Genomic DNA, 23,236 nt, shown 5'->3' with positions numbered 1-23,236 from the left:
ATAGAGCGACACAGAAGGGAGAAGGGTTCAGCCCTCCGGGAGCTGAGCACTGACAAGCTGAAAAAGGCTCCAGACGACTGGCTGTGGTCCAGGGCAGGATTCTGCTGCTCCTCATCCACTCCTGCCAGCCCAGTGTTAGGGGAGAAGCCCAGGTCCTCAGGCTGCCCGAGGGATGGGGATTCAGGAGGCCGAGGGAGCCATCTAGGTGGCCTGACTGTGCTCCTGAGGTCTTCACCATGCTGTTTGGAAGGACTGCTCTGTCTGCCTGGAGTGGCACTCTCTTCTCAGAAATATTGCTTTTCAGCACATGGTTCAATGGGAGCCCCCAGTTTCTTACCAATCTGCTTTCTTAATTTACCTAATGATTGGCTGGAGCTAGGTGTGATCCCCAATACTGGCCAGTCCTGGGGACTTTTTACTTATTTTTTTAATTGGAGTATAGTTGCTTTATGAAGAAGGAAATGGCAACCCATTCCAGTATTCCTGCCTGGAGAATTTCATGGACAGAGGAGCCTGGAGGGCTACAGTCCATGGGGTTGCAAAGAGTCAGAAATGACTGAAGTGACAGAGCAGCCATAGTTGCTTTAAGCCCTGGGGATTTCTTTCATTTTTAAAAAATAATTTTATTAATTTATATATTGGATGTGCTGAGTCTTGGCTGCTGCGAGGGCTTTTCTCTGGTTGTGGAGAGAGGGGCCTACTCTCCAGGTGACGGCGAGGGTTTCTCACTGCCGTGGCCTCTCTTGCTGTGGAGCACGGGCTCCAGGGCCTGTGGGCTCGGTCGTTTTGGCTCCCGGGCTCAGCAGTCGTGGTGCTTGGGCTTAGTTGCTCTGAGGCATGTGGGATCATCCTGGACGAGGGGTGGAACCCATGTCCCCTGCATTGGCGGGCGGATTCTTTACCACTGGGCCACCAGGGAAGCCTAGTCCTGGGGATTTCTGACCTTCGACTTGATGAAGAGGGTCTCCGGCTCTCCCAGTTGGCAAGCCTGTGAGGTATGAGTGTGAGCCCTCCGCTGGCCGTGTCCCTGCCAGCTGCGGGGAAGAAGCCGGTCCACAGAGGGAGAAAGTGACCCTGCCAGGAGCAGAAATGGGAGGCAGAGAAAGCGGCACGCTCATCTTGGTTGTGGTTGTCCCCTTTCCTTCACTGCAGCTGGCCGAGCGGACAGGTTTTTCCCTTTTTGCTGTGAGGGAAAGGGGAAAAACTTTCCTTCTACCCTCTTATGTGCTGTACCAGGGGCCTGTGAATTACACTGGTAAACAACAAACCAGCAGGAGAAAAGGTTTGTTTCGTGTGCACATGGGAACCGTCGAAGGAAATAGCTGGCCTCTTAAATGGTTAGTGCTAAAGAACTATGTACCTAATTTAGTGGGAGAAAGTCTTCTTATGGGAAGAACAAACGAATAGGCTTCTTTGGAAAGACAAACGGGTTTTAGGACAAGAGACAGGAGATGAGAAAGTTTGCGACAGTGCTTGTTTATGCAGGTATGAGTGGCCTTTCTTGTTCTTTGGGCGTGCACGCGCACACACGCACACACACACACACACACGCGCGCGCACACACACACATACACACACACACACAGTGACCCAGCCATCATTATAAGACACAGTGTTTTCACTGCCCTGAAAATCTGTGCTCCACCTGTTTACCTGCCCCACCCTCATCCCTGGCAACCACTTCTTTGTTCCTTCCCTGGAGAAGGGAGTTGGGTTAGGTTTTATTTGGCTTCTCCCTTGTTGGGGGTAGATCCACCCTGAAGAGGAATTTATGGGAGCCTTATTTCCCAGAAGTTATCGCTTTTAGCCAGATAAGGAAAGTTCCTTATCTGAGGGCTTTTTTTTTTTTGCATCTGTCGAATCTCAAATGTACCACCATATACCCCTTGTACCTACATGTATATTGCTTCCCCCGTTATCAACATCACTCATTAAAATGATACATTTAGTAGAATTGATGAACCTATACTGCCACATCATCATTATCCCAAAGTTCACAGTTTACCTTAAAAAATTCACTCTGGATGTTATACGTTCATCCTACAGATTTAGACAACTGTTCAATGACATACGGGCTTCCCGAGTGGTGCAGTGTTAAAAGAATCCGCCTGCCAACACAAGAGATGAAAGAGACGTGGGTTCAATCCCTGGGTCGGAAAGATCCGTTGGAGTAGGAAATGGCAACCCACTCCTGTGTTCTTGCCTGGAAAGTTCCTTGGACAGAAGAGCCTGGTGGGCTACAGTCCAGCGGTTTGCAAAGAGTCAGACACGACTGAACGACTAACACTGAGACAGCAGTGAAGGAGAGTTCCTGTTGCCCCACAACCTGGCCAGCACTTAGTGTTGCCTATGTTCCAGTTTTTGGTCATTCTAATAGGTGTGTAGTGGTTCTTTCCAAAATTACGTCATCTACTTTATAAATCCTTTATTAAGTATTCTTGTACCTCTTTAGAGCTTAAAGTCCATCTCAGGGGCCTCAGCTGAAAATTTCACTTTACCATCCTGTTACATTTATCTTCCTTAACTTGGTATTTCCCCAAACTCATCGATATCCATAAACTTGCAGATGTAAATGCTCACATATCTTCATGATATATAGCAATGACTTGGAAGGCTTATTACCTTCCTCCCTTGAGAAGCATTTCCCTTTATTCCTACCTGTCATTTACTGTCATTGAGCCAACACTTGGAGCTTTGCATACTCTTTGATATCATAATGACTAGGTGGTTAGAAAAATTTGTTTGTGTAGAATTTTCCCCAAGAATTTTATCACTATAAATAATTTCCATCTGCTTATTTGTACAGCATTAATCAATTATCCTTTCTTTTCTTCTGGGAAGCATGGTACTCTTCACTCAATGGATAGGTTGTTCTTGCATTTATTTATTTATTTAAATGGGAAGAACGTCTTGTACAGTCATTGTGAGGATTAGAGACGTTTGTTTATTCATTTTATCATGATGATGATTTTGGCTGTGGTGGGTCTTCGGGGCAGTGAGCAGGTTCTCTCCAGTTGCAGTACACAGGCTCTCTGATTGCCCTGTGGCATGTGGGGTCTTAGTTCCCCGATCAAGGATCGAACCTGTGTCTGCATTGAAAGGTGGATTCTTAACCACTGGATCACTAGGGAGGCCCCTGTTCTTGCGTTTAGATGCTCCTGCATTTTATGGTAGATTCCTCTTAGGGTGTCCTCCTTTTTTGCATGGAAGTAGCATTGGCAACTTGGTAATCTAGCTCAGCGGTTATTTGTAGTATCAGTTTGACCAACAGTAATACAGTTTCATCCCCAGCTGTCTTCAGAGCTCTTCAAAGGACACTGCCTAATTCTGTTAACTGAGTTTTCCGGTGATCTGCCAAGTGAGTTTTAAATAGCTTCTGTTTAATCGAATGCCTTAGACCTATTTGCTTCAAAATACATTTGGAAATAAGATTATGCCTACATGATGGCATAAAGACCAGAGCAGAGCAAGCTTAACTGCTGCAATCAGTCACATCGTTCCCAAGTGCATGCCTGCACTGCCTTGCTCTAGAACAGAACGAAGTAATAGGGACTCTAAGTTTTGACTGTAAACTTTTGGTTTCATCGAGTTATATTTCCTCCCTTTGTGGTTAGCCACTTGGGAGGGGATTTCCGGAGATGCAGGCAATATAGTTTGTTTCCCAAAATATTTTGCATTGTTTTGAGTGAGAGAGTGCGTTGCCTTCTTTGCAAAACCTGGGTCTCTGAGAGCTAATACGACATATAGCTGTAATTACGTGGTCAGAATTTGTCTTAGGGGTGAGGGGAGGCCCCTCTGTTATAGCACATTCTTTCATAAGAAAAGCAAATATATATTTAAAAAATACATTCATTTTTAGTTTGGTAAAATACATGTAACATAAAGTGTATCATTCTTCCTTTCAGGTTTATTGAGATATAATTTAAGACTTTCTGTTCTAAATTATATGAGTTTAAGGTGTGCAGCACAATGACTTGACTTACATACATCATGAAATGGTTATCAGTATAAGTTCAGCGAACATTCATCATCACACAGAGATAGAAAATTAAAGAAATAGAAAAAAAATTTCTGCATGGTAAGAATTCTTAGGATTTACTCTCAACAACTTTCGTATGTAACATGCAGCAGTGTTAATTACATTAATCATGTTGTACACTTTATTCCTAGTACTTATTTATCTTATAACTGGAAGTTCATACCCTTTGACCGCTTTCCCTCAGTTTCTCTTCCCTCTCTTCCCTACTACTGGTATCCACAGATCTAATCTCTTTTTTTCTATGAGTTTGTTTGCTTGTTTGTTTGTTTTTAAAGTATAATTGACCTACCATATTATGTTAGTTCCTGTGATTTTTTTCTATCCATTTCAAATGTGGTAAAATACACATAAAAATTTTTACCATTTTAGCCACTTTTAATGTCCAATTAGGACTCCCCTGGTGGCTCAGCGGTAAAGAACCCGCCTGCCAATGCAGATGTGGATTCAACCCCTGGGTTGGGAAGATCCCCTGGAGAAGGAAATGGCAACCCTCTCTAGTATCCTTGCCTGGAAAATCCCATGGACAGAGGAGCCTGGGGTCACAAAGAGCTGGACATGACTTACAATGAAACGACAGCGACAACTGTACAATTAATTGGCATTAAGTTGTCAATGTACAACCATCACCACCGCTCATTCCCTGAAGCTTTTCATCATCCCAGACAGACTCTGTATCCCTTTAATAATAACTCCCCATTTCTCCTTTCCTCCAGCCCCTTGGTAACCTCTATTCTACTTTCTGTTTCTGTGAATTTGTCTATTCTGGGTACTTTACATAAACGGAATCAGATATTTGTCCGTTTGTTTCTGGTTTATTTCACCATGGTGCTTCCTCAGATCCTCCGTGTTGTAGCATGTGTCAGAATTTCCTTCCTTTCAAAGGCTGCTTCATAGACCATTGTATGGATTTGGCACATTTGTTTGTCCATTCATCTGATGATGGACATTTGAGCTGTTTCCAGCTTTGGGCTGTTGTGAATAACGCTGCTATGAACATGGGTATATAAGGATTTCTTTGCGTTCTCATTTGCAATTCTTTTGGGTATAATATACCTAGGAGTGGAGACTACGGTAATACCACTTTTTGAGGAACTGAAGAAAGGAAAACTTTTGAAGTATTTTTTTTTTTGCTTTGCTAACCACAGGTTGGCTCTGCAGCCCCCAAACATGATGTGATGGAATGTCTCAGAATACACTATTGCCATTTAGAGCCATGAGGTTTGAGGTCATGGGTACAACCCCCACAGCCCGTGAAATGTTCCAGAAGCTGGTTTAGCATTCCTGATACCTGATACAGGCTCGGGGAGGCAATTCACTTTGGGGCATCTTGTCCGAACCCATGATATCTCTTTACAAAGAACTCCAAGTCTTTCCCAAAAGCACCCTGCTTTTCAGGGCAACCCCAAAACTAACATTGCATCCTTGGATTGATCCAGATTGGGTCTCTACAGACGTGGACTAAATCCCAGCGTTGTCCAGGCAAGACTGGAACACCACCTAAACCACCTACCTCTTCCTAAATGATCAAATCACATTTGTCACCAAGTCCTGCCAATTTTAACTTTTCCATATCACTTGATCCTATCTTCTTTCCATCTCTGCTGTCACCCTCCTAGTCCAGGTGACCCTCACCTCTCTTGTGAAGTTGTGCGATAGCATTTCACACTGGTCTTCCCTCATGTACCCTTGTTCTTCACACTGTAGCCAGAATCAGTTTTGAAATTCAAGTCTGATAATGTTAGCAACAGCGGTTTGGTGGAAGGGGACCAGACAAAATGATTATAAAGTTCATATGGAAAACTAAACAGATAATAATCTGGAAGTTTTTGAAAAACAAGCATAGTGAGAAAAGACCAGCTCTAGCAAATATCAAAGTGGATTTAAACAGCTATAAGTACTAAAATGGTTTCATATCATTGCATGGCTAGGCAGATCAGTGGAACAGAATATAGAACCATAAAAAGAGACCCCAGATAGATGAGAACTTAAATTATAATGAAGACAGTGTTTTGAATCACTGGGGAAATTTTGAATAAATAGGTGCTGAGACAAATGGGAAAAACTGTTTCCTTGATTCATGCATTACACTAAAACAAATTCCAAGTGTATGAAAGATTTAGGTAACTTAAAAAAAAAAAACCTTAAAACAAGAAGAGAATTCAGCAGACTGTCTTCTTGCCCAGTATTTGCTAAAACAAAAAAAAAAACTTTCACCATGACCACCAACTTTAACAATTCGAGGGGCTTCCCTGATGGCTCACTGGTAAAGAATCCGCCTGTCAATGCAGGAGACACAGGTTCGATCCCTGGTCTGGGAAGATCCCACATGCTGCAGAACAGCTAAGCCCGGGCACCACCACTGTAGAGCCTGTGCTCTAGAGGCCCGGAGCTGCAGCTACTGAGCCTGCACACCCTGGGGCCCGTGCTCACAGCAAGAGAAGCCACTGCAGTGGGAAGCCCGGGCACCGCAACTAGAGTAGCCCCCACTCACCGCAACTAGCGGAAAGCCCATGATGCAATGAAGACCCTGCGTGTCCGAAAAAAAAAAAAAAAGAATTCGAGGAATTCAAAATTTCAAAACAAATGAGTGACATATCCCAAGTTTAGAGAAGGGAGAAGGAGGAAGGTTGGGAGGAGGTGGAAGGAAGGTGTCAGCAAGGCTACAGTGGGAGAGATGATAATAGAATGTGTTTGAGGGGAAATAAAGAGATGGGCCAACGGGGGAGGACCAGAGTTCAGGGAAGCATTTCTACCGAAGGGTCAAAGTATTTTGGTCCTGGGAGGGAGCTCTTGGGTGGTCCAGCTTCACAGCAGTATAAAATATATTCGCCTTGGGAGGTCTCCGAACTGCTGATGATACATGCCACGGACAGTTGTGTCATTGATTAAGCTCTGATCCACACCCATTATCAGTTGATAAAGCTGAAGTATGGCTGAAACGGACAAAGTCGAGGAACCTGGGCAGCTTGAATGTTTGAAGATAACACAGGCATCCTGCCTACACAGGAGCAGAATAATCCTGAAACAAGACCTACATTTCCCGAAGAATTTGCTTCTAGGTCGTCTTTCATCACAGGACAAGAGAGGACTCAGGAATGTCAGGCTGAGAGGTTTTAGCTTTATTCCATTAATGCGGGGGCAGTAGGGGGGAGCGGTTTTCCTGGTGCCTCAGTGGTAAAGAAGCCACCTGTCAATGCAGGAGACTTGGGTTCAATCCCTGGGTCGGGGAGATCCTCTGGAGAAGGAAATGGCAACCCACTCCAGTATCCTTGCCTGGAGAACATTGCAGGGACAGAGGAACCTGGCGGGCTACAGTCCATGGGGTCGCAAAAGCGATGGACATGAATTAGCAAGTAAACAACAACAGCAGGGAATTCCAGAAGACTTATAAGCAAGGGAGACGTGAAAAAAAGCAACAGTGTTTCTGGAAGTTTGGTTCCATGGCTCTCTGCTGGCAGCCTCAGGGGGCAGCTGGGGTGCTGGGAAGTGGTGGTGAGGGCGGCTGACCTGGCAAAAGGTGGTTGGTAGGCTGTTGCCATGACCCATCACTAGGGGGTGAGGGGAGTTGGTCAGAAATAAATGGGCTCCAGTGAACACTCATAAAGTAAATGAATGTGGAGAATGCCTGGGTAACACACACACATGCTAACTGGTTGTTTTACTATCATGATCACATGTAGAGACATCTGCAGGTGGAGATGATATTTTTCACCCTAGTATGAGGTTCTCTTTCTGACTTCAGGAAGATAGGTTTGTACAACTTACGAGAAAATAAACAGAAAGAAGAGCCATGTTTTCAAGGGATGTGGGCACAAACCCTCTCATGGAGGCAGCAAAGACATGCTGGAAAACTAAGCCCAGAACTCAGCCATGGAAATCTTTTACACCAAGAGAGGGATCTCCCCACGTGGAGTTTGTGTAGGACTCTGAAGTTCAAGAAAGTGAGAGAGGCAGCGGCGGGTAGACTGGACTTCAGAAAGCTTTGAGCTGGGCGGGGAGGGGGGATACCGCCTTTGCGAAGTTTTGCTCTAGGTAAGGAACTTACCTTGGGAGAAAAGTTATGACAAACCTAGACAGCGTATTAAAAAGCAGAGACCTCACTTTGGCTATATAGTCAAAACTATGGTTTTCCCAGTAGTCACGTACAGATATGAGAGTTGGACCATAAAGAAGGCTGAATGCCAAAGAATTGATGTTTTTGAACTGTGGTGCTGGAGAAGACTCTTGAGAGTCACTTGAAGAGCAAGGAGATCAAACCAGTCTATCCTAAAGGAAATCAACCCTTGTTGGAAGGACTGGTGCTGAAGTTGAGGCTCCAATATTTTGGCCACCTGATGTGAAGAACTGACTCATTGGAAAAGACTTTTATGCTGGAAAGATTGAAGGCAAAAGGAGAAGGGGGTGACAGAGGATGAGATGGTTGGGTGGCATCACTGACTCACTGGACATGAATTTGAGCAAACTCTGGGAGATAGTGAAGGGCAGGGATGCCTGGTGTGCATGGCATCCATGGGGTCGCAAAGAGTTGGACACAACTGAGTGACTGAACAACAAGGAACTTACACTTTTCCTGCTATTTATCAATTAGGTAGAATCCATTGGTCTCTTAATTGATGGCATAACCATAAAACTAAATGATGGGAATAGGAATCATCATATTTTGCCAAAACCCTGACTTAAGATCAGATTAGCTTTTCTGTGTTTTAGAATGAATGTTATTGGGCTTCCTTGATGGCTCAGTGGTAAAGAATCCCATTTGCCAAAGCAGGAGACACAGGCTTCAACCCTGATCTGGAACAACCAAGCCCCTGCACCACAGCTATTGAGTCTGGGCTCTAGAGACCAGGAGCTGCAGCTACTGGGCCCACGAGCCACAACCGCTGAAGCGGGAGCGCCCTAGAGCCTGTGCCCTGCAACAAGAGAAGCCCCCGCAATGAGAAGCCCACGCCCTGCAACCAGAGAAAAAGCTTGTGCAGCAACGAAGACCTAACACAGTCAAAAATAAATAAAATTTTAAAAAAACGAATGTCATGAATGCAGAATTTGGGGCATTAAAGTCTTCGAGGCTACCTGACCAGCAGGCAAGACGGGGTATGAAAGCTCAGGAGCGCTGTCTCCTGACCTCTGCAGCGCTCCCTGGGGCACACGGCTCCCCCCGCCACCTTCACATTTGCTGGAGGATGGTCTCGTGTGGTGTCTTGTTACGTTGGAGAGCAGCGTCATGACACTGTCAGTTGAGCAATTGTCACACTAGGTGGCTGGTGATAATTCTTGCCTCAGACCTTTGGCTCCCTGGATATCTGTCACGAGGAATATCATGTTTGGGAGGATTTATTCACCGGGTGTCTGCTTCTTGGACTCATGGGAACTGAAATCCAACGTAACCATTCAAAGTCACAGGTTTACCAAACTGCTTCTATGGTGTTCGTCACTATGAAGGTCAGTTAAAAGACATCCAAATTGGAAAGGAGGAGTAAAATTATCTCTGTTTTTACCAGAGGGGAAGGACTGGGGGAAGGGACAGTTAGGGAGATGGGGACTGACATGTACACACTGCTATATTTAAAATGGATAGCCAACAAGGACCTACCGTACAGAACAGAGATGCAACCCTGCTCGATGCTGAGCAATAAGCTAAATGGGAAAAGAATTTGAAAAAGAATAGATACATGTTAATGTATAACTGAGTCACTTTGCTCCACACCTGAAACTATCACAACATTGTTAATCAACTGTATTCCAATATGATATGAAAAGTTACACACACACACACAAATTATGTCTGTGTGCAGATGACAAGATCTTATATGTAGAAAACCCTAAAGACTCCACAAAACAACCGTTAGAATAAATGAATTCAACGAAGTTTCTGGATACAAAATCAACATACAAAGGTCAGTTTTATACACCAAACAAGGTACTATGTGAAAAGGAAATTGAGAAATAGTCCCATTTACAATAGCACCAAAGAGAATAAAATACTTAGGAATAAACTTAACTGAGGGGGTGAAAGACTTGCACCATGAGAAATATACAACATGGGTGAAATTAAAGGAGACACAAATAAATGGAAAGACATCCAGTATTCATGGATTAGAACAATTAACATTGTTGAGATGTCCATACTTACCTAAAGCAATCTACAATTTCGATGTAATCTCTGTAAAAATTGCAAAGGTTTTTTTACACAAACAGAAAAAATAATCCTAAAATTCAAATGGGAATCATAGAAAACCCTGAATGGCCACAGTGAACTTGAGAAAGAAGAACAAAGCTGGAGGCATTATACTTCCTGATTTCAAATTCTATTATAAAGTAATAGTAATCAACGCATTATTGTACTGTCATAAAACAGAGACCAACTGAACAGAGGAGAGAGCCCAGAAGTAAAACCGCCTGTATAGTGTCAACTAAATTTTTATAAGTAGGTGCCAAGATCACACAATGAGGAAAGTCTCTTCTATAAATAGCGCTTAGAAACTGGATATCCACCTGCAAAAGAATGAAACTGGACACTTAACTTTCACCGTACACAAAAAGTAACTCAAATGGATTAAAGATTTGAATGTAAATAACATCTGAAACCATAAAACTCCTAGAAGAAAACAGAGGGGAAAAGCTTCTTGACATTGATCTTGACAATGATACCTTGAATATGACACCGAAATCACAAGCAACAAAAGCAAAAATACACAAGTGAGATTATGTCAAACTAAAAGACTTTTGCACAGTTAAGGAAATCGTGGAAAGGCAACCTGCAAGATGAGAGAAAAGATTTGTGAACTTTATACAAATTATATCTCAGTATTCTGGAAAGAGTATAAAATTCAAATCAAAAATAATTTTAAAGGATAGACAAGGGAGACATTACCTGTTTTCTTATACATTTTTAAAAGCTTTACTGAAATATAGTTTACATAAAATACAATTCTCCAAATGCTAGTGTATGACTCAACCATGTTTAATATATTGACAGTTGTGCAGCCATTTACGGCCATCCGGTTTCAGAGCATTTCATCATTTCCCTAAAGTTCCATTGTGTCCATTTGCAGCTCATCTTCCCTCTCACCCCAGGCCCGAGGTAACTGCTGACATCTTTTATCTCTGTATAAATTTGTCTCTTCTGGACATTTCATTATATCAATGGCACAGTTCATTATATAGCCTTTTGCACCTAATTTTTAGATTTATTTATTTACTGATTTTTGGCTGTACTGGGTCTTTGTTGCTGCTCGAGCTTTCTCTAATCGTGGTGAGTGGGGGCCACTCCAGTTGCGGTGTGTGGGCTTCTCACTGTGGTAGCTTCTCTTGTTGCAGAGTACAGGCTTTAGAACACGGGCGCAGTCTTGGGACCCAGGGCTTAGCTGCCCCCAGGCATGTGGCATCTGTCCAGATCAGGGATCAAACCCGTGTCCCCAGCATTGGCAGGTGGATTCTTAACCACTGGTCCACCAGGGAAGCCCCTGCATCTAGTTCTTTACTTAGCGTAATGTTTTTGCATTTCTTCCAAATTGCAGCATGTATCTGGGTCCTTTTGTTTTTACTGTTGAATAGTATTCAATTGTATGGACAGATGTACTATAATTTGTTTTATCCATTCACTGGTTGGCTGCCACTTGGACTGTCTCCACTTTTTGGCATACAGGTTTTTGTTTGGATATGTGTTTTCATCTTATAGGTAGATCTCTAGGAGTGGAATTGCTCGGTCGTATGGTAGGGTATGATATGACTTAAGAGACTGCCAAAGTGTTTTCCAAAGTGGCTGTGCCACCGGCAGGATATCAGCATTCCAGTTTTTTCAGACCCAAGTGAATGTGTTTGGTACTGTCTGTCTCTGTTATTGCAGCCATCCTACCGGGTGTGTAGTGGCGTCATTATGCTCTTCATTTGTACCTTAACATCAATGGTGCTGAGCATCCTTTCATGTGCTTATTAGCCCTTTGTGTATTTTATTTAGTTCAATGTCTAGTCAACGCTTTTGTCCATTTTTTAGTTGGGTTATTTGTCTTTCTATTGTTGAGTTTTGAGAGATTTCAATAATATATACATTTCAAGTATACATATATATATAGATTAAAGAATATATATAATATGTTATCATAAATAAATAAATATAAAATGGTTTGCACTGTATCCCAGTCTGTGGTGTGTAGTGATGTCCTTTAAAACAAAGGAATTTTTAATTTTAATAAAACTCAATTTCCCAATTTTGTTTTTATGGATTGTGATATTGGTGTCAGAAAAAACACCAGTTTGATGCTTTTGAACTGTGGTGTTGGAGAAGACTCTTGAGAGTCCCGTGGACTGCAAGGAGATCCAACCAGTCCATCCTAAAGGAAATCAGTCCTGGGTGTTCATTAGAAGGACTGATGCTGAAGCTGAAACTCCAATACTTTGGCCACCTGATGCGAAAAGCTGACTCATTTGAAAAGACCCTGATACTGGGAAAGATTGAAGGCAGGAGAAGGGGATGACAGAGGATGAGATGGTTGGATGGCATCACCGACTCAATGGACATGAGTTTAAGTAAACTCCAGGAGTTGGTGATGGACAGGGAGGCCTGGTGTGCTGCAGTCCATGGGGTCGCAAAGAGTCGGAAATGACTTAGCAACTGAGCAACAACAACCAGTCAAGAATGTCACCAGTTCAGTTCAGTTGCTCAGTTGTGTCCGACTCTTTGTGACCCCATGGACTGCAGCACTCCAGGCCTCCCTGTCCATCTTGTAAGACCAACAAGAATGTCATAGAGACTTGCTATTAGTACCCAAAGTTGAGATTTTCTCAACCATAAATGTTTCTCTTATTGTTACATGAGCAATCAAACTGTGATATTCAGAACATTAAAATGACTGTCTACATTGTCTATCTTTATAGGTGCTTTTGAGTGAGAAGATTTTCTAGCCTCCTCATTGAGTCATAGTAGAAAGACCCAACTGCAATTTCATTCTTTTTTTTAATGGGGGAAAAAATCTAGTCTTTAAACCAAAACCCTACTATTGTACCTATACCTGTATCACTCTCTTAGCGGTGAAGGGTGGAAGCCCCTAAAGTACCAAGGAAACTGAGAATCCTAGATATCTGGGTTAAGGAAAAAGGCACAAATTGATTCGAGTGTTGTTTTTCAGTAGCTCAGTCATGTCTGACTCTTTCCAACCCCATGCACTGTACCACACCAGGCTACCCTGTCCTTCATGATCTCCTGGAATTTGCTCAAACTCATGTCCATTGAGTCGGTGATGCCATCCAACCATCTCATCCTCTGTCGTTGCCTTCTCCTCCTGCCTTCAGTCTTTCGCAGCATCAGGGTCTTTTCCAATGAGTCAGCTCTTCACGTCAGGTGACCACAAGTATTGAAGCTTCAGCTTCAGCAACAGTATTTCCAGTGAATATTCGGGGTTGATTTCCTTTAGGATGGACTGGTTTGACCTCCTTGCAGTTCAAGTGACTCTCAAGAGTTTTCTCCAGCACCACAGTTCGAAAGCATCAATTCTTTGGTGCGCAGCCTTTTTTACTATCCAGCTCTCACATCTACACATGACTACTGGAAAAACCATAGCTTTGACTAGATGGACCTTTGTTGACAAAGTAATGTCTCTGCTTTTTAATATGCTGTCTAGGTTTGTCACAGCTTTTCTTCCAAAAGCATGCATCTTTTAATTTCATGCTGCAGTCACCGTCCACAGTGATTTTGCAGCCCAAGAAAATAAAGTCTGTCACTGTTTCCCCATCTATTTGCCATGAAGTAATCCAGTACATTAGTGTACATTACTACTCTCTACTCTGCCATGGGGTAGTATGGGGTAGTGGAAAAGTGCATATAGAGACAGGGCTTTATAAGCTAAGGAAGAAACCACAAGAAAAAGATTGCTTTTTAAAGATTGTGGTTAAAAAATAACATAAAAATTTTCACATTAACCATTTTTAAGTGAGCAATGTAGTAGTGGTAAGTATATTCACACTGTTGTCAAATAACTCTTCAAAACTTTTTCATCTTGCAAAACTGAAACCCTGTACCCTTAAAAAAAAAAAGCAACTCCCTTTTCCTCCTTCCTGCATAGCTTTTATTAAATAAAAATTCATAGCTTCTACATTTCAAGACTTCACAAATTCATAACGTCTATGTGTCAAAACCACCAATTGGAAGATAGAGCCTATTTGTAGCAAATTATATATGAAGTGTTTTTAATATGTGCAAAAGGAAAACACTCAACGAGCAAAGTTGACCCCGGAAATTGAAAATTTAACTCATGAAAGAAGGTCCAAAGAACCTGTAAAACACTAATCAACCTCATTGGCAATCGAAGAAATTCTGCTTCTAAGATTGGCAGAAACGTTGTCAGTGAAAGCATTCAGTGCCAAGAGTTACTGCTCTCAAAGTAAGATGGGCGGGCTTACTCATGCTGGTGGAGACAAAATGTAGTACAACTGATGGAGTTTTGTTTGGCAGTATATTTCAAAACCTTAAAATATTTGTAACTTTTGACCTGTCAGTGCCACTTTTAACATCCTATCCTATCCTTAGACTAGAGTGATGTGCCCAAAGATTTATTTACAATAATGCGTATCCCACCATGGTTTATCAAAGCAAAAATGTATAAGCAACCTAAATATCTAGGATTAGAACACTGGCCACATAAGGTAGTATAACACATTCGTCTGACAGAACAGTATGTAGGCTAAAGAATTCTTAACGAGAGGCCCATGTTAATTAAAAAAACCCGACAAACAAACAAGAGAAAAGAAAGCATAAAAAATGTGCAAAGGGAAAATAAAAGAGCAGAAGGAGATACACCAAAATGGTGGTTATCTTTGGGTTGTGGGAGATTTAAAATTTTTTAAATAAAAATATTAGAAGGTTTCAGTAATGAGTTTTACTCTTACAATCAGAGGGAAAGCCTTAAAATGAAACTTTTATAAAATACTTAATATACATACCATATGCAAATATTTTTAAAAATTTAAATTTCCATACACCAATCAAGTAATTTATGTGACTTAGTATTTGTGAAATTGGGCCTAGGGCTCAATCTATAAATTTGTAAAAATTGGTATTTCCTCCTGTTCTGACAGTTGTAATACTTTTTTTGGTGGCTGTTTTGAAGTGAAACTGAAGTATAGGAATAACTGTGCTAGAATCTTATCTCAGAGGTTGGGTTGTTTTTTTTTTTTTTCGGGTACTTAGACTGTCATACAGAGTGAAATTGAATTTTAACCTGGTTTTGATACTTGCGGTTTTAGGTAGCTGTAATAGGTACTTTAGGAACAAGATGTATTGAACACTTCTTTAAAAAAAATTTTTTTTTAATTTTATATTGGAGTATAGTTGATTTACTAGAGAAGGAAATGGCAACCCACTCCAGTATTCCTGCTTGGGAAATCCCATGGACAGAGGAGCCTCGTGGACTATAGTCCAGGGGGTCAGAAAGAGTTGGGCACGACTGAAAGACTGTGCGCATAGTTGATTCACAATGCTTTGTTAGTTTCAGGTACACATATACATGTATCTATTCTTTTTCAGCTTCTTTTCCCATTTAGATTATCACAGAATATTGAGTAGAGTTCCCTGTGCTATCGAGTAGGTCCTTGTTGATTATTTTATACATGGTAGTGTGTACATGTTAATCTTAAACTCCTAATACGTAACAGTTTCCCCTTGTCTTATACATTGCTATTATTTTATGCTATTTTTATTTATTTATTTATTATTTTTGACCACATCCCATGGCATGTGGGATCCTTGTTGCCCGACCAGGGATCAAACCTGTGCTCATGCATTGGAAGCATGGAGTCTTGACCACTGCACTGCCAGGGAAGTTTGGATTAAATGCTTCTGTAAGGTGTTCTGTGAACATCGCTAGTTCTTTCGCTTCTGCACTTGAGGGAAAGGAATCCTTGTGGAGCTGACCTACTTAAGTGACTCCATGCACTCAGTTGCTCAGTTGTGTCTGACTCTTTTGCAACTGCAAGACTGTAGACTGCCAGGCTCCCCCGTCCAAGAAATTTTCCAGACAAGAATACTGGAGAGGGTTGCCATTTCCTCCTCCAGGGGATCTTCCCGACCCAGGGATGGAACCCACATCTCCTTCCTTGGCAGGCAGATTCTTTACCCACTGAGCACCCCAGGAAGCCCAAGTGACCTGAGCGAATAGCAGCCCTTTAATATACAGGGAACGGAATGAAGGTTGCAAAGGCCTGATTCGGGTCACGTCCACGGAACAAGGAACCACACATACTGCAGAAGGTCTGAGAATACCTGGACCCTGGATGGGGATGAAGTGCTGTTTTCCATGGTGGGGGAATTTTCCCCACACAGCTCCCTGCAAGCCGGACTGACCTGCTCAGTTCCAGCTTGGCCCAAGGACCCTGGCAGATAATCTGATCTGAGCTGACATGTGGTTGGTACCAAAGCTCAGCCAAGAATGTGCTATGCTGGGAAGGGCATCCGTCACTCAGACCGTTAGACGCGAGCATTCAAAGACCTCCTGTGCCAGAAGGGATAAAGTGAGCGATAAACCCATCACAGACCAATCCAAGCCCAAATTATGGGAGCAGAGAGCGGCTAAAGGACTCTCTGGATTTGCTTGAAATGTTCAGACGTGTTGGAAACTGACTAGATCTCCTTCCCCAGAGGCCCAAAGCGGCCAGTGCATCACACGGCACCCATTCATTCCACATGCCAAGAAACTAAAACAGCCTCAAAAGCCTTTCAGAGAAGCAGTTAAATGGCATCTGATAAAAAATACACTTGCAGCTCTACTCCTTAGATGAAAAGTCTCTCACGTGAAGAGTTTTTTTTCCTTCTCCTGCAGCTTTAGATAGAGTTCACTTAACCATTTCTTCTATTCCATACTACTTCACTTGATATGATGCCAAACATTTTTAGGTCTTTATTTTTAATCACAAAGTCACGTATTTCTGATGGTATGTGAGAGACACAAATATATGCCTTCCTTTTTTTCTCTTCAATTTCCTTCCTTCTATCCCTTCTCCTTTGGATAATCATAAAAAATTCACAACAGTGACCTGGCCTGAGTTTAATACCAACATCAGAAATTCTATGGCTGCAAGCTAATGAGATGGCTAATCCATAATGTGTGTGTGTGTGTGTGTGTGTGTGTGTGTGTGTGTGTGTGTGTGTATCCAGGCAAGAATACTAGGGTGGGTTGCCATTCCCTTCGCCAGGGGATCTTCCTGACCCAGGGATCGAACCCGAGTCACCTGAATTGCAGGGAGATTCTTTTCCATCTGAGCCACTAGGGAAGCCCCATATATATATTTAAATTCTTTGCTCCTTAAATTTGTTTTGTTAGGAGGTGGATGATAGGAGCTGAGGGAGCTTGTCTTTCAAATTGTTTGTGAAGACCAAAATTAACTTTCATAACGAGTGTCAACTTTTCCATTTAAGAATTCCCAGGCAACTCTTCTTTCAAGATCACATCACATTTATCTACTCTTTTGGGTTTATCCTGTCCTGCTGTGTGTGATAACATTTACTTTGTTATCGTCACAACCTCTTTCTCTCTTCACTGTCACCTTAACATTATTTCCTCTTATCTGGAAATGACCTTCTGCTGTGAAGAGGATCAGGCTTTAAATAAAACCAGTGGATAACCACATTCACAAATACTTGGTGATTTCTACATTCTGTTGCAGTTTGTGGAAACGTGTTCCCTAAGAGATAGTCATTATTTTAAAGTCTCTGAGCTTTCAGTATCTTTCTTCTCAAATGAAGGTACGCGTGAAATAAACAAAACACATCAACAGTACCCTTGAGGCCTAATAACTTAGGTGATGCTTTTCATCTTGTGAGAAGTTACATTCCATCCAAGCATAGCGATGCACACACTGCTGCATTAAACAATTTGCTTTTGAGGATTATGATGCTCAGCAGGGAGTGTATATTTGCAGTTGTGTCCCTTTCAAAGTCACCCACTTGAAGCTGCTAATTTTAGCCGTGAGTCTCGTAAGAGGTTTCCGTCTAAGCTGTCAGTTTCCAGGTACGGTGCATTAAAATACTTTTGCAAAGAGGCAAAGTGGTTACACAGCGATACTTCTGGATTTTTCTATGTTCTTTCTTGGAACTGGGCAAAATTCAAGAAGAGAAATGCCCACGTTACAAAACCCACGTTACAAAATCTTGACAGCAAGAACGATTCTTGACAATTTGAAAAAACAAGTGAACAAACCAGGGCTCATGGCAATTCTTCTCTGGATTTCTTCTGGTCTTCCTCTCTTTTCTTCTTACTCTGGCAATCAACGCAGGCAGAGAGAGAAGGTGCACGTGTGTGCATGTGTGAGTGTGTGTGTTTGTGTGTATGAGAGAAAGGGGTGTTTGGGGGCAAGGAGGGGACCACTGGGGGAGCAGGGTGGAGCCTGCCTTCCTGTGGCTTCTGCTTTTCTCAGAGAACTTCAGAGCGCGATGGTGATGCCAGTTCTAAATAAATAACGCATGACTCTCCTTTTTCGCCTGCCCTCCTCCCTGCGCCTCCTCCCACTTTGGGTTTCCTACGTGTGTTTCAAGTGCCTGATAGCCTCGGTGGGACAGCTGCCGGTGCTCTTGGCCTTAATCACCTTATCAGGCAGCCAGATCCTGCTTTTCTGAGACGAGCACCTGAACCTGAGGCCTGGCACGGGCCCTGCCAAGCGCGGCTGTCCCTGAGCCATCGGGGACAGCTCGTCTGCGTTTCATCAGCTCGCCCGGGGCTGCGTTTCACCAGGCCCCTCTGCCAGCGCCTCCTGGGCAGCGTCAACAAGGGTCACACCTTCCGCAGGAACAGCCCTCAAGTTTCATCACTGTGATGCTAAAGAATATTCTCCAGCTTCAGCAATGACCTAGTTCATTCAGGGGCAGGGGAAAAAAAAAACATGCTCTTCTTCCAGAACGTCCCTGGGCACAGAATTTTCCCTCTTAGGAAGACAGGAGCTTTATTGGAAGCAGACCCAACTGTGCTTTGAAAAACTTGGGAAAAGACCCCGAACCCTGTCACTCCACCGTGTCCCCCGTCCCGGGAACAGGGACGCGCACTCAATGCCTGGCACACAGTCTGGGGACCCACAGCCGAGCTGGCCCTCCTGACACGCCTCCTGGACAGAAAGTATTGAAAAGTAAGTATCTAGGCTCTGGTTTTTAACCTAAGGAATGGCTGTGCTTTACATATGCCGTTGTTTACAGTTTCTGCAGAAGGGAACTAAGCCCCTTGTTTCTTTAGGAACTGGAACCAGATGAAATGAGTAGGGTCCACAGAGCATGCTTGGGTACATTGCAGGGTTTTCAAGTGGTCAAATGCTCTTTTTTTTTTTTTTCCATTTTGGTCCGTTTTGACACTTTTGCCGAATCTATTATTATTTTTATTTTTTAATGACCATTTTTGCTTGACAGTCATTTTAAAAGATTCTTTCACCTCATGGCTATCTCAATAATTAGAAAAAAAAATAAACATTAAGGATGAATGAAAAGAATGATTTGTGAAGGCTTTGCAAAGAAAAATACCGTGAAAATCTGAGGTAACAGCCCAGGTGACGCAGCCCTATCGGTACTTCTGCCTGACATATTTGAGTGTTTCAGTTGAAAGTTACTCCTTTTGTGGAAATAACTTTGAGAAGGGACACAGCGGTCCCTTGTCTGATGACAGGAATGAAAGCTGCTGCAAAACTATCAGGCATTTCAAAATGGCCGGTGCAAACAGTCACTGAGTCTTTGAAACAGGTTTTCTTTCCTTTTTAAAAACTGGTGTAAAAGCATTTGAGATCCACCCTCTTAATATGTGTTTCAGTGTACAAAACAGTATTGTTAAAAAAAAATAAAGCAAACAAAACCAAAATGGAAGAAAAAGAAAACAGTATTGTTAACTGTAGCCATGACACAATACTTTGAGTTTCTAACTAGGATGTTTTTGAAAAATGAAGGCAAAAAGTCAACCCCAGAAAGGCCGATGAAACAGCAGCACGGTCACATTTTGACGAACACATCCGAACTCAAAGCACTGATGGAGGGTGTCAGTTACAGACATCTGGCAGTCATTTAAAAATAGATAAGGGAGGCATTCAGAGCTGCTGCTGATCTAATTCCCTTCCACAGCCTTCTTCTCAGGTGAAGGGAGCCCTCATTTTCGAATGACGAGTAAAGCAGGAATGGTCTACTGGCAATACCAGTCAAGGGGAGATCGAACCAGCGCCTATGCTGCTGGGCTTCTGAACTGAAACCCTGGATGTTGTGAGCCTCCTTCTGAATGGGCGGAGGGACAAATCCTGTATCAAAAGGCACTGATGATCAGATCTTGGAAATCCAGATTTAAAACAAATTTAAATGGATTTCATTTCCCAAACTCCATTGTCCTTTGAAGTTTTTTTTTTTTTTTTGCAAAACATGCAGTCACAATTGGGGAAGATTTTTAGGTAGGGTGGAATTCCTAATTTTCATCATTTTGAAAAGACACCCCCTCCCAATTTAATTTACTTTTCATCACCCCACACACACTTACCTGTAGCTATCAGCCTGTGGTAGGAGGATGTCATTGAGTGTCCTAATCCAGATAGAGGTGCAGGAAGCAGAGTGGGGCTGAGGAATCAAGTCCGGGCTCAGGAGGCAGGGTTTGGAACCAGACCCTGACTTTAGCACAGTCTCCAGCCGGTCTGAACTCCAGCGTTCTCACCTGTAAATGGCAGTAACAGCATCCACCTTAACAGGACTGATGGGGGGAATTACACTAGCAAATATACCTAAAGTGTCTGTCAAATCGTAATGTCTCCACAAAGACTAGTTCCTACCCTTGGTTAATTAACAAGCTTCTGTCTCTCTTTGCTTGTTTCATACTGTTAGAAAACAAACAAACAAAAAAACCCCTCTGGGACACGGTGAAGGACAGGGAAGCCTGGCATGCTGCAGTCCATGGGGTCGCAGAGAGTCCAACACGACCAAGGGACTGAACAACAACTCTCTCTTTGCTAAAATTTCAGAATGCTTTCCTAACATAAACTATCCAAGTAATAGAAATGGCACATGTTTGACACCAGGGCAATGATTAAATGAAAACAACATAGACATTTAGATATTTTAAAGAAAATCCTATACTTGAAAACATTTAAGAACAAAAGAAAAAAGATTATATTTTAGAATGCATCTGCAATAAGTAAGAAAAACTATTTTTTGCCTGAAAATGGTTAATAGGGTATGTGCTATCTAAAAAGCAAAGTCGAGACTCATCAGCATCATCTGATGGTGCTGTTTAATACATATTTGTGCCATATTTAAATGGGAGTTTTCATGAATCCATAGACGTGGAAGGTAAAGGTAAATCTATGTATACAGATGATGTCTGTGATTAGTATGGAAACTCTGGCACAAATGCATCTTCCCTCAAAGATTATAGCTGAGTCTTGCATCGCTTCCCTTTTGGGACTAGACGAGGGTACTGTAGAGTGGTCGGATTGGGATTCGGGGTGAGGATGCTCAGAAATGAACCTGCATTGTGGGACTCAGTGGAGACGGTAGCTGGTTGGGGGGTGGGGGTGATCTCAGGAGCCATGCCTGGGATTTCAAGGTTGGTGATGAAAGTTCCTAGTGAACAGGGTGCTTCTTTATTTTGGAGTGAGGGCGAGACAGGCCCAGAGGGATGGAGCAGACAAGATCACAAGCAGTTCTCATGGGAGAGCTCCGAAGCGCTGTACCCATGTCTTTATTAATTTTCCCCTGGTCTTTTTTTTTTTAAGTTTTTGTTATAGTTGTTTTATAGCGTTGTGTTAATTTCTGTTAACAGCAAAGTGAATCGGCTATACATATACACATATTTCCTATTTTTCGGATTTCCTTCCCATGTGGGTCACCAGAAAGTATCAAATAGAGTTCCCTGTGCGACACAGCAGACTCTCATTGGTTAGCTATTTTATACATAGCCCTTGTGGTCTTGACTGAGATCGCCCACAGCTTGTGTCCAGGCATCTCAGGGTTTCTGGATAAATTCTTTGCTTGAGTTACCAACAGGTTTGTAAGGAACCCTGTTAACTTACACTTAATTCTACCCCAGATTCAGAAACACAAAGAAACTTGGAAGAACGTGATCATGTCTTCTTAGGAGGCAAAAATGAAAGGACAAATGTCCAACTGTGTGAGAGAAAAGAGCATTAAAAAGTGTTTGGAGCCTTCATTGAGGTTTCCGCCCATGTACGCCCACCTGACCACCCTCCAGGAGACTTTGGACAAGCAGGGCAAAGAGACAGACACGGGTTGAAGAGCATCAGTTCTGGATCGTCTACTCCTGAGCACAGATCACCTAGCCCCCAGGGCCATTTCCCCCGTGGCTGCTACCAGTAGACCTGGGGCAGCCCAGGTCACCTTGACTCACTTGGTCTTCAGTCCTGCTCTTAGAAAACCAGGGTCGTTCACTCCTCAGCCAGTTTAAGACCCTCCTCTAGTCCTGTGGTTCTCAAACTTCAAAGTGCAGCAGAATCTAGAGAGCTTGTAAAGACACGTTTTCCTAGGTCCCACCCCCAGAGTTTCTGATTCTGAAGGTCCCAAGGATTTGCATTTCTGATAAGTTCCCAGGTGAGGCTGACAGTGTGGTCCAGGGACCAGCACTTTGAGAACCACTTTAGCCATTTCTTTGGCCTATAACTCCTGCCCTGGTTCTTTTCAAGCACTAACCTTGCCTACTTCTCAGATGCATAAGGCTAAGCCACAATAAGCAACAGCTGTGGATAACACACAAAATAAACCCATCAGGTGTCCTGCAGGCAAACAGCCTGCTGGGAAGTGTTGTCTGCTGGCAAAAGTGAATGTGGGGAGGACGAGGTGAGCAGTTCGTTATTTGGGAGGGGCTGCTTTTTCCCGCTTAGGTTAGGGGTCCATCACTTAGGAGTGGGCTGTTTTTTCCAGGTGAGGCTAGCGGGGTGGTTTCAAAGACAAATCAGCACTTATGGTGGAGTTTGAAACTGGTGGGATTTATACAGAATATACAGAATATATAGAAATGGAAGGTGGTCTCATTCTGTAAAGGAAACAATAACAACAACAACAGCAAAACCACCCAAACAAAGCATGAATGGCAGAAAGAGACAGGATGCCGATGGAAATCAGAAGTTCATTAGGTTGGTTTGGTTAGTTGTCCCTAGAACTTTCTTAGACAAGCACTCTTTGATTAAGCCATCTAATCTTAAATCCTTAATTGTCTATAATCCTTCTGTCTATAATCTGGTTAAGGT

General features: G+C 42.8%; 1 protein-coding gene and 1 long non-coding RNA gene across 7 annotated transcripts in view; one reads left to right on the top strand and one right to left on the bottom strand.

The window, feature by feature from the left end:
- The window catches only part of LOC122684834, an 80,445-nt gene that overhangs the window by 4,517 nt on the left and 52,692 nt on the right, over positions 1 to 23,236 (bottom strand). For 3 of the 5 annotated variants that reach the window (XR_006338164.1, XR_006338163.1, XR_006338162.1), the window contains exon 3: positions 20,521 to 20,691. This is a non-coding gene — a long non-coding RNA (uncharacterized LOC122684834). Of the gene's footprint in view, positions 1 to 9,558; positions 9,674 to 17,262; positions 18,121 to 20,520; positions 20,692 to 23,236 lie in introns of those variants that run through there. The other 2 variants (XR_006338165.1, XR_006338166.1) reach the window with 2 other exon arrangements.
- Positions 18,158 to 23,236, top strand: part of ALPK2 (alpha kinase 2) — a 137,692-nt gene continuing 132,613 nt past the window's right edge. The window contains exon 1 of one of the 2 annotated variants that reach the window (XR_006338161.1): positions 18,158 to 19,144. The gene's annotated coding sequence lies outside the window, so the exon portion shown is untranslated. The remainder of the gene's footprint in view (positions 19,145 to 23,236) is intronic. The other variant, XM_043889257.1, reaches the window with a different exon arrangement.

This window comes from Cervus elaphus, chromosome 27 (assembly GCF_910594005.1).
Source record: "Cervus elaphus chromosome 27, mCerEla1.1, whole genome shotgun sequence".
NCBI lineage: Eukaryota > Metazoa > Chordata > Mammalia > Artiodactyla > Cervidae > Cervus > Cervus elaphus.
The sequence above is the reverse complement of the archived record's forward strand: the minus strand, read 5'-3'. Positions and strand labels throughout refer to the sequence as shown.